Source organism: Borostomias antarcticus (assembly GCF_949987555.1).
Source record: "Borostomias antarcticus genome assembly, chromosome: 12".
Lineage (NCBI taxonomy): Eukaryota > Metazoa > Chordata > Actinopteri > Stomiiformes > Stomiidae > Borostomias > Borostomias antarcticus.
This window is the reverse complement of record NC_140245.1, coordinates 12,619,881-12,630,293: the sequence shown is the minus strand read 5'-3', so window position 1 is coordinate 12,630,293 and position 10,413 is coordinate 12,619,881.

The following is a 10,413-nucleotide window of genomic DNA, read 5'->3' as shown; positions in this document are numbered from 1 at the left end:
GTACGCGGTAGTCCGCCCTTTTCTCGTTTTCGTCGTACGCCCTCTTTTACACCTGAATTTACACACTCTTTGATAAATGAGGCCCCTGGCATGTATCTGACTAGTACAGGTTAAAATAGTTCTGTTTTGTTCCATACAGAGTTCTGTTTCAATAACGTCAGCGCGCGCACCCTGGCTCGTTGCTAGCTATGGGCACACTCGAAAAACTCCAAAAAGTATGATATACGTGGATTTCAAGTTTAGGAATTACATGGTTTATGCTTACCAAGCTCTGAAGTCGTCCTGTAAACACCATAGGTCCTTTCACCTCGAAACAACAGTAACTTGTAAACAGTACTAATTTCACTGAACATACAACAGCCATCCCTTCATGCTGTAAACCTCCGCGAAATTCGGATTCGGATGAATTTCACGGAGGTTTACAGGGTTCATGTAATGTTATGGTAATGTTGATACATGTACCCTTTGTGCGGTTGACTGATCCTCCGACTAAAAACTAAAAGAGTCAACTGAATAACTATTGTCAGGCCTAGCCCTGGCAACCACAAACGTCAAACCATCACAACATACCTACACACACACACACACTCAGGCTGCCCACGCCTGGGCATCATTGCAGGACCAGTCTTGATGACATCTGTGAGAGGTGTGTCCCTCTCTGCAACGTCGGCAGACAACGTGGGATAGGCCTAGGTTTTTGATTGTTTGTTCTCAGAGTTTTGTGGTTGGTTGTTCACATTGGAACACTTGATAGAAGAGGGGTATAAATTTGCGAGCGCTTTTGAGGGTGGGTTGGGTGGATCAAACAACTTTGGCGAGACAACACCTAGTGCAAAACTAGCTGGCGAAACTAGCAAACAACAACAACGTTACAAGCAACTTGCAAACAACACTACTAGCTAGCCAACTAGCTCACATTCTTACTGTCATTATTATTAGCTAGCATTAGCTACTGTTCTTATATCTCGTATTCTAACGTGGACACAGGGATCAGGCTAATTTACAAAACTGGACCCAGGAGTGGAGCTACTCGGACGGCGCTTAGTGGGCGTGCTCCGCATATCGCAATACCCCTGCGTGGGCACGCACGCCTGGAGGCGTGCAGGGGAATTGCTCCACGCATATGCAGTACGTTATTTGCATCATTTGTATGATGCCGTCTAGAAATTACGTTTGGAGTTGTATGATGCCGTCTAAAAATTATGTTTGGAGGCGATGGACAAACGTCGAAGTTACGAAATTACAGTAAAATACTTTAGTTTATATTGCATTATGGGTAATCTTGATTAGGCGGGAATCGTTTACAGTATATTTTAGTCTTGCTGTAACCTGCCTGTAATAAGCCATGGCAATAATACAGTTGCTGTAAAATAGCAGATGTCGTCACGTCAGATCACCCGCTCGCGCTCACACACAACAGTGGCCACCGTGGAGAGCCAGACTGCGCGGAGGATTTCTAGAGCGGTAAGTTAGATAACGATATAGGTATATTATTATATGTTTTTCCTTCAAACTTTAACCATAACATTTTAGGACTTATGCTCTAATCTAGCTATTGCAATATCGTTTGTGTGTAGGGGATGAGACTGCAACGTTAGCCAGCTTGCAGTCTCAAACCAAGTCTTAGAATGATTCTAACGTTAGCCAGCTAGCTAACTTCCCTACTAACACACGCAGATTGCGCAAACGTTCTACATACGGCCGCTATAGGTGACGATTCATCTGCGCCGCGTGCGGAAATTACGCGGCCATTTACGGAAACGCGAGATCTGCCGATTAGTAGACGCTACGTTAGAACGACACGTCATTCAGAAGTTGCGGCCGCGTGCAAAGAACGCACGTGATCACGTGGGCAGGAACCTCCGTTATAAACTCACTTGGCTGACACTAGATTAACAGGTATTTATATGACTTGGTCTGCACGTCTTTTTCGCACGGTGCAAATATGGTGCGGCCGGGTGCAAAAAACGTGGGCAGGAACTTCCGTAATAAACTCACTTGGCTGACACTAGATTAACAGGTATTTATATGACTTGGTCTGCACGTCTTTTTCGCACGGTGCAAATATGGTCACTTACTGACCACTGGCTATATTTAGCATTTGCAGTACCACTGGCTATATTTAGCATTTGCAGTACCACTGGCTATATTTAGCATTTACCAGTACAAAAACGAATTAATGCTATATGGGGATATAGCAGCAAGCATTATGATACAAACCAATATAAGACTGAACACCATTAACAGTTTAGAACATTTTATTACACAAAGTACATTACAAATTAAAAGTATACATATTTACAAGGATGAGGTTTACGGTCTGTCACATTACGCATAGCCAAAAAAAAGCATGTACAAGCTCTGGCTAGCAACCCATTATCTGTTGTTTTTGTCTAAATTGCAAAAGTTCTAAAAACAAAAATGAAACAGTGCGCATTCTGTGGCAGGCAGACCGGGAACAGACCGTTGTATCCCACAAAAAAAAGGTTAAAATTTACAAAAACTATTTACAAAAAAGGCATCCATCCTGGCAGGCTGGAAAGGCAGGTTTAGGGAGACGGGCTGGGGGTCACCCACATCTGAATCAAGGGTCTGGGCAGAAGAGGTCATCCTCATCTGAATACTCCACTGTGGTCAGGGCTGGAGCTGCGGTCAGGGGCTGGGCTGGGGAGGTCAGCTGGGCTGGAGCAGATGCCTAAGGACATAATGAAATGGCTGTAAAAGCAAGTCGCATACGTTCATTGGAAGCGTGCCATGTCACTGGATACGAGAAAATTAACTGCCTGACATCACATACCTTTTTGAATCGAGCAGGGGCATGTTTCAGCATCTCCTGCAACTGGGCAGACACCTCCGTCACAGTGGTGCTTGGCTTACAGGCCATAACTGCACCTTTTAACCAAAAAGGGAATGGTTTCAATGCACATGGCATGAAGCAAAGACAATGTATTATTTTGCGAAAATATGAACAATCCCTTACGTAATATGACATTGTAGAGGGTCATATTCTTCAGAGGCTGCTTCCCCCTCTTCCCATGGACGCTGTAGACACACCACACTCTGTGTATGGCAATGGCTGACAGCACCCGCCGTCCACATCTGGCAGATCTTTGCCGCCAATGGAACTCAGATATCGTGTCTGCAAAACATAAAGACAATCATTTACTTTTACATTTCCTTAACACTTCCCTGCAAAAATAAGGAACAAAGTTCTGCCCTGAAGTTACTCACCATCTTCCTTTGATGATCCTTGTCCTTCAGCTGCTCCTCCAAGACCAGCAGCTGCTGACACATCATCCTCTGGAAGTCTGGATATTAAACACAGATGTGGCTATAAGTAATTGTACGGTCCCATAATGGATATTCAACTCAAAGTATATCCCTACATGCAGCATGAAGTAGTTCACAAAATTCAGCATACCAGCATCTGCAGAGCTTGATGGCAACACTGCTGGAGCTGTTGGTCTCACAGGCGATGGCATCAGAGAACTACCTGAAAATCAGAGGATAAAGGGATGAGCAGGAAACTATGGTGCTGGCGGCGTAGTGATTCTGGCATAAGGGGAAGAATCAACTCGACATGAGACATGTCAGATCCTGACCTGGTCTGGCCGGGGTGCTAATCGCTGATGCATGCTGCTCGTGCCTGGACGTCTGAAGGGCCTGGGCTCACAGCGCCCTGGCTCAAAGGACCTGGGCGATGAACATCTACTGCCGAGTAGTGAGATGTGAGATGAGCGAATTAGTGAACTGAGTACATGAGTCTTCAGAAAGTCCTGAGTTAACTGTAAGTGTGCAAATATGCATAGACATTTCACCAACACAAACATGCATGGATACCTGCATTGATAACTGGCAGAGCAGGCCTTCCGGCTCTGGCACCTGGCATAGCTGGTCTGGTCTGAGTTCTGCCGACCGGCTGCCTGGGCACTGGAACATATAGTAGAGGTAAATTAGCTCAGATTAGTCAACTCAAGTAGTACTCTTTTGGGACTGTTGAATGCACTTTATTATATTACCTTCGTCACTGGAGTCATAGTGCGTGTTGCGCTGTCTCTTCCTTGTGTCTTGGGAGTTAATCCATTGATGACTGCTGCTCAAACACCTTCGCCAAGGCACTGGCTACTTCATAATGCTCTGTGTGTTCCTCAGCAGAGACAGAGGTTGTCATGGCTCCTCTTGATGTGCTTGTGGAGGTAGATCTGGGAGGTATAGGAGAATGGGCACTCAGAGCAGGAGAACACCCAAGTCTTGCACAACTCTAACATCACAGCTAGGAGAGCGAATGAGAGAGACCATTAAAAAGGATTATCTCACCTGTAGTACAAGTTCAAATATAGAGTGATTATACGTCATTGTAAATGAGAGCTTACTCTCAATTGATTCACAAGGTTAAATAAAGATTGAATGAATATGTAGCTAGTGGGGGGTTACAACCACACAACTGTGGAGAGAGATTGAGACACTTGGTTCCCTCCTCTACTGGTGTTCATGGCCATGGCCACACACCTGGAATACTCCAACCCTGATTTAAAGGCATAAAAGTGGGGAACACATTCTTGAGAGGGTTCCTAAAACTGGAGGGAAAAAAAATGGGAAAATGATCTTCCCTCTCCTCATCACTCACTTCTGCATGGGGCTGAGCTCTACCCTGTCAGCAGTGGCAATACATGGGATAGCGGCTCAGCACACAGGAGAACTGCACAGAGAGGAAGGAGGAGAGAGAAAACCAACAACAAAAAAGGCAAGAAGGGTTAATAACTGAGCGAATCTTGCAAGTTTGCACTACAGGGAAGCAATTGCTCAATTTCCCTGATATTGTGGCGTCACTGGCGTCAGTGATGCGTCTTATGAATCTCACATGTCTACCGCTAACATTAACTCAATATCAATATCCCCATTTGTTTATCCCGTCTATGGAAACGTATGTGCATTTGTACTTACGTGTGCCTGCCTTTATTGATGATCAGGTGTTTCTCCACCTAAGGGCTGGCCAGGCAGAACCATCAGAGACCATTGGGCTGAGCTGAGGAGAGAGCGACATGTTAGAGTGTATGTGTGCATATGTATATGGTGCTCTTCTGTTAATACTCATGAGGGCATTCAACTGAACAAGACTCACAGAGCCTGTGGTGCTGTCCCAGGACTGCCCCTGGCCACGCCTGTCCCCGTCTTAGCGCCTCTTCCTGTCCTGCTCACCTGCTTCTTGCTCAGTTCAAACAAGAACTGGGAGGTTGGCAACTGAGAGCATGGGAGGGGAGAGAGGGAGAGAGAGAGAGAGAGAGAGAGAGAGAGAGTGGGTGGGTGACCCTCTCGTAGGCTGACATGCCCACTCCACAGGACCACGTGATTTCTGACACGTTTAGAGGAACAGGGCAACATGTCTACCACCCTTCACACTCAGTAATTAAATAGATTTTGCAAGACACTATATTAGTAGTCCACATCATGAGTACCTATTATGCAAAATTTGGATTTGTATGTGAGTGAAAACTCACAGAGCCTGTGGTGCTGTCCCAGGACTGCCCCTGGCCACGCCTGTCCCCGTCTTAGCGCCTCTTCCTGTCCCGCTCACCTGCTTCTTGCTCAGTTCAAACAAGAACTGGGAGTTTGGCAACTGAGAGCATGGGAGGGGAGAGAGGGAGAGAGAGAGAGAGAGTGGGTGGGTGACCCTCTCGTAGGCTGACATGCCCACTCCACAGGACCACGTGATTTCTGACACGTTTAGAGGAACAGGGCAACATGTCTACCACCCTTCACACTCAGTAATTAAATAGATTTTGCAAGACACTATATTAGTAGTCCACATCATGAGTACCTATTATGCAAAATTTGGATTTGTATGTGAGTGAAAACGTAGTACACAATTCTTTACCCGTTTGACAGAATGAGCAACCATTTCAACAGTTAAGAGTAACATGAAATCCACCAAGATGGCTGCTCTAACCAAATGAGCCAAGATGGCTGCTATAACAAATCCTGCTAGCTAGCCTAGCTCCGTTGTTGGGGCTTCTAGTATTCTGTTAACGTTAACTTCGGAAAAATGAATGCCTAAAAACAAACACATACTAACGGTGTCGTGGGTTAATGCGAAATCAATGAGTAAGCTAATTATCGCATTTTATTCCAAGCGATGAAACAGTACGAACGTGCAGGAGCTCGGGCGAGCCTGCTAGACTCGAGAAGACTCCACCATTGCCCGTAATTAGGAAACAATGGCCCACGACAAACCTTAATAAAAGTTATAGTGTACACAACTGAAATATTCTCAAGTTGCCAAGCCAACATTATAATTTAAGCTACAATTACACAAAAGCTAGTTATAACAATAATTGCGACAGAGTAATTTTACGTAGGCTACTTAGCTAGCCATGATGTACTAAGGCTAATCACGTTAGCTGGCTAGCTAGTTAGCTAACATTGGAAAGAGAGCATCTGCATATAGATAATCATTACAAAAGGGTAGCTTGCACATAACGTTGGTGTTTTATCTGGGACGATACCAAAATACATAGTATGTATGTATACATACTAATGTATACATTGAAATTGAGATACTTACAGGATCTGTGTTGTCGCGGGGACAAAGACAGCGTGTTGGCCTTTCTCAATCGTTTCTGTTTCGAACGGACCGGAAGTTTAACCCGTCCTCGTTCTTCTTCTTCTTCGCTGGGTTTAGTGGCGGATGTGCATACAGCCACCTACTGTACCAGAGTGTGTAACTTGTTTGTCTAGTTCTTCAATTGTGTCACCTAAGAAAGTAGCCCAATGCCTTGCATTCTACCTTCACTGCTCAGCGTTCATTGCTCACATTTAGGTTGCACAATTAGGACTTTATTCATAGGCATATTTTTTATCATTATTTTTATTAGGCCTAGACTGCAAATCTTTAGTGTTAATATTAACTGTAAATGAGAAATTACACACAAAACAGACATGCAGGATTTCTCCTCATTATTACAATTCTGTAACTGTATGACTTCAAAATGTATTTTAAAACCTAAGTAATTTACAAATGTTCTGACCCACTGTGACACATTTCCAATAAAGTCAGATTGGGACTGTGATCTAACCACATTGTCACGTTATTTAATTACATCGTAGTTACGGATTTAAGCAGCAGTGGCGGCTACGTTCCCTTACAGTGTACTTGAGGACGGCTATTTTGGTTATTTTGCGACTGAAAAGGCAAGTGTCAGCTAGGTGTCAGCTAGGTCCGCTGCTGGTACCGTCGCAAAGTAACCACAATTACACCAATGTGTCCCGTCAGTTTTACGTACTGTGTTAGTAGGGTTAGTACTCGGTACTCGGTGCGTTAGGTGTGTAGTCTTAAATTAGCTAGCTGACGTTAATATATGTCACGAAATGTGTACCTTTAGCTTGCTAGCTACGGTAGAGTTGTTGCTTTTGTCAAGTTTCCACCGCTGACAACGTTAGTGAGTGATTTGGGGTTAGAGAGATCGACTGTTGGGTTTGATTCTTAGCACGCTAGCGTTGTCATGTAGTTTTTCGACATACTAGAGCATGGTGCATATTCCTTGTAGGCTAAGTTGAAAACTGCATGGCAATAAACACATTTTAATTATAAAGAAGCGCGTAAAACGGCATTATCAATCCGTGTGCTCCAGCGCCTTATTACTTTATATTCCTGAACGCATTACGTCCAGCGTGTCGGGACGCCTGACCAGTTGAAGCGCGACGAGGCTCTCTCTCATCTTACCAAAGTGTTATGTCTTGCCCGAGTAACCTATTATCTTAACTGATACTCTACTAAAGTACTCTTATACGAAGTCAGACGGAGACGGATTCCAACGTAATGGTGGCTGTTCAATTATTTGACTACTGCAAATCAGAATACATGTCACCCTGAACTTGGTAGTACCAGTATAAGCCCACTAGGTGGCAGTAACAGCTGTAGCGAATACATGACACAAAGGTCTACCGTTTAAGATTAAAGTAAGCACTCTATTATTGTTGGCTAGACGGTATTATCGGTAATACCACCGTGTAAATTATTTTAAACACTTACCAATTATGTATTGGGCAGAAATGCATGTAAACGGCAAAAGTAGGTTTAATATCATCTCATATCAGCCCGGTCAGCAAGCATAACCTAATTTTAACTCACAGAACCCCCCCCCCCCCAAACACACACACACACACACCCTCTCCCTCCAGTGTTAAATAAACTGTGGTGATGTGTTATGTACTGGATTAGAATAATTGAATCACATTTTATTTTCTTACAGCTCTACAAGTGCACCTGTCCAGTCTTCTGCAAGTATTAGCCATAATAATACAGTTTTTATATTTTGTTTTACTACTGAATTATCTCTCACCATTTCTCTCTTGCGCTCTCTGTCCATCTCTCTCAGTACTATGCCTAACAGTCTGTGTCCTACTTGTCTGTGTATTTGTCTTTGTTACAGCGTGTGATGTGAGCACTGCAGCTGTCCTATCAGGGTCGAACGCCGGAATCCAATTCAGCCGTTTTTCAACGTCAGTGTTGCATGTGTTCACCAGTACAAGTACAAGTACATAGGAATGTGGCCAATTATTCCTTTGCGTGTGGTGTACCTGAGTGCCCTTGCACTTTAAAAAAAAATTCAGTCTTGACTTCCATTGTAGACCAGTGAGAGCCTGCTGAAAAACTGCAGCTAGCTCAATGCTGGAAAGATCATCGAAACGATGGTCTCTATGTCCAAAATGCAAATCCAGTCTAAGGTCCAAAATGTTTTAAGTGAATCCCATAAAAAATGTATTGTATGTATGTATTGTTTTTTACTGTTCATTTTAAAAGAAAATTACATCTAAATTATTATATATACACACTAAGAAAACGAATGAACTGTTAATTGTTTCTAAACTATTTTAATAAATATTTTTTATTAAGAATATTGTTTGGATTGCCTTTTGATTAATGTTATTCTGATGTGTAGTAATATTACACTATTAGTAACTGGAGAATATTACAGAATGTAAATAGTATGTCATTAGTAATCATTATTAACTATTAGTAATTGTTTTATTTGTAATATTTTGTAGCAGTACCAATAGTAATATGACTGGGAATTACAGTACAATACAATATTATAAAATACAGTAGGAATAGAGAAAATACAGTAAAAATAGACAAAATACAGTACTATACTCTTTTGAAGTCATACAGTATTGTTCAATGTACTGTAAATTACATTACAGTAGTATTACAGTAGTGTATTGTAAATTGAAATATAGCAACTTGCTGGCAACCGTGCTGCCAGTAATTTACTGTAAATTTACAAGGAAATCATTAACAGTGTAAGGACACTACCGTGTTCACTCTAGCGCAAGGCATTGGAGCTCCTCCCAGTCCAGAGGATGGCCAGATGTGGGGGTGAGATCCACATCCTGACTCTGACCCGGTACAATTGAAGACTGGGGAACCAGTTTGTCTCCCAAAGGGGAAATTTATATTGTCACTTTCCTGTTGTGTAAGCTATTAGTGCGCAGATGTTTCTCTATTTGAGCCTTTAGGGTAACTCATTCAACAAATGCTGCCTCATTTTTGACTGGTTCTTAGACCACCCCCTCCCCCCGCCCTCTTTCTCTTTGACGCAGGAAGTCTGTGATTGTGTGTTTGTGATGTATTTGAGAGTCTGAGATAGTGAGACAGTCATTAAGGTCATTGACTAAATGCCTCCTCCATTCAGCATCCACTCAAAGTGTGTGTGTGTGTGTGTGTGTGTGTGTGTGTGAGTCAAATGGACAGTCACAAATACAACAACATTCTAAAGAGGACACCGAGAGCAGATGCCCAAGGTTAGAGCAGAGGGCTAATGGAAGCCTTTAATAGCCTCTTTCTCTCTCTTTCTCCCTCCTTCTCCCTCCTTCTCCCTCTCTCCATATGTAGAGGTGCGCTGCCTTCGTGCGTCTATCTTAAGCTCCTTTAGTAAAGAGGAAGTTGCCATTCGCTTACTTGTGTTACTGTTGAATCACCGGAATGATGCTGATGATAAGTCATTTTCCAAAACGGTTAGAATAGCTGATTAGAAAAGAAACTGCTTATTTGGATAACCAGTGGCAGTTCGAGTACCTCTAATAGCAAGAATTTTCAATGGTGATGGTGGCGAGTTTGAATTCCCATTGGTGAGTGTAGTAAAGTCAATTAGGACCCACTTTCCAGGATTGCGGTTAACAAACTGTATTGCATTGATTAACTTCAGACCTCATTATTACGCAGTCCTGCTCTACTGCTCTACTGCACCTGACACTCGGTCCCCACCCACCTCAAGCCCCCCATAGTTGTCACCTGACTGCCTGGCAGTAAGAGACTTGTTTACAAATGAAACACCTAACATGTATAATATGTATGTTTAAGGCACAGGGGCGGAGAAAAGTTATGTGCTGTAATTTGACAACCAGGCAGAAATA